Source organism: Stegastes partitus, unplaced genomic scaffold (assembly GCF_000690725.1).
Source record: "Stegastes partitus isolate 25-593 unplaced genomic scaffold, Stegastes_partitus-1.0.2 Scaffold378, whole genome shotgun sequence".
NCBI classification, from domain to species: domain Eukaryota; kingdom Metazoa; phylum Chordata; class Actinopteri; family Pomacentridae; genus Stegastes; species Stegastes partitus.
The window spans coordinates 369,375-371,403 of record NW_007578109.1 but is presented as its reverse complement, the minus strand read 5'-3'; positions in this window follow the sequence as shown (position 1 = coordinate 371,403).

The following is a 2,029-nucleotide window of genomic DNA, read 5'->3' as shown; positions in this document are numbered from 1 at the left end:
AGTGAGGATGAAGGTGTAGAGATGATGGATGGACATGTTATTTATATTTCTCAGTGCAGTATATGTATCTGTATGTATTCTACGGTGTGCTGACTGTATAAACCTCCGACTGGCTCCTGTTCTTATATCCAGATGTTCTTCTTTGTCTTCTTTATTCTTGTGTTCTGCACCGCTGGACTCGTCTTTTAATTTGGTTGTACTCTGTGTGATGACAATAACAGCGTTCGGTTCTGTTCTATTGTCAGTAGAACAGAAAGGAACGTCTCCTCCTTCATGTTCTCTGCACCAGAACCAGGATCCGATGTCAGAGGCCGTGTGGCGTAGCGGCGGTTCAAACGGCTGCAGCGTCTGAGTCACGGCGACATCAGGCCGCTGACTCATTACTGTGTGCGTCCTGCGCCACAACAAATCGCTGTAGGACAACAAAGACACACAAAACAACCTCAAAGATGCAAAAAGCAACTCCAGATACACACAACATGACCACAGATGGCCGCAAACAACCCACAAGGAGACACAGAGTGACCATAAAGACACACAACACATGACCACCAGCCACAGAGTCACATAAAACAACAACAGCTATACAAAATGACCGTAAATAGACACAACTACAGAAAACACACAAAATGATCTCAAAGCAGGAAAACAACCTCAAAAACACACCAACGAGACACAGATTGATGCCAAACAGACTCATAACAACAACAGAGACACACAAACTGTGTGCGTGTGAGGACTCAGACTTCAGTCACTGATTAATTAAATGGTGTCTCAGGAGCAAAGTGAGTCTCTGCAGGTCTGCTGATGGTAACGAGGCTGTGAGACGATCAGCTGCTCTGGGTTTAGTCTCCTGGTTCTGGATCAGCCCGACGGCCTCTCTGGGCTCTTTGTGCTGATCCTGACGGTTTACAGGAGAGTTTTTCAGCGTTCAGGACGAGCCGGTAACAAACCGGAGCCGATGTCTGCGGCGATGGCGGCGTCCAGGTGTAATTAGAAGCAGCTCAGCCTCCTTCACCTCAACGCCTGGAAACATGTGGCAACTTGTTAATTTGCCTCCTTGCCTCCCGTCTCCCCCAGGAGGCAGCAGACAGATGGACCGGGGAGGCCCGAGGACATTATTAACACCACGACTTATCTTCATGCATGAGCAGGTATCACAGGTACACCTGGCTGTGTATATTTATCCACACTGTAAAAGCAGCAGCAGCAGCTCGGTGACACTCAGACGCTGTCGAGCTGTTGGAAACAACAAAGTGATGCCGACTGAAACGCAGCGAAACAGTCGTACAAGAACAAATGAACATTTATAAGAGTACAGATTGTGCATGTGGATGTCATTCAGAGCAACGTCCGTGTTTCTGGTCAACGTGTCAGTTAATATCTGATATTATCTGTGTAAAATAAGAGATTAAAAGAAAATGCTCAGTGTTTCTCCATCTTCATTTCAAATACCAGCAAACATCTGTAAAATATTGACATTTTCAGTGGATTTAAACATAGTAAAAAAAATAAAAATTAAAAAATTAAAAAGGAGTACATTTACATTCACAGATTTTTAAAACAAACCATTGTGTAGAAAAAAACATATTTTTGTCAGATTTTATTTTACAGTCAACCAGTAAGTTCATACTTTACATTCAGTAAAGTCTCATATTTTATCGATGTTTTTACATCATGTCTATTATCTGAAATTTAATGAAACACCCGTAAACCTGTAAAGTAACTGATTTATTTTCTCAAAAATTACAGATAAAACCTGTTAAATAATCAGTGAACCGTCTTAGTTTCCAGTGCTTTTAACAAGATGTTGAATTAAAATTAAATGTCTTTACCCACACACTAAACAAGTTTCTGATTTTTAAACGTTTTTTTTTTTTTTTCAGTTATTGTGGTTTGAGCAGCATTTTTATTATATTTTCCTCATAAGACCATTAAAGAAAGTCTAAGCTCTGGCCTTCGCTAACACACATTGACTAATCAGCCCTGAATATAAAACATGTTGATTTAATTATCTGCAGGGTCACTT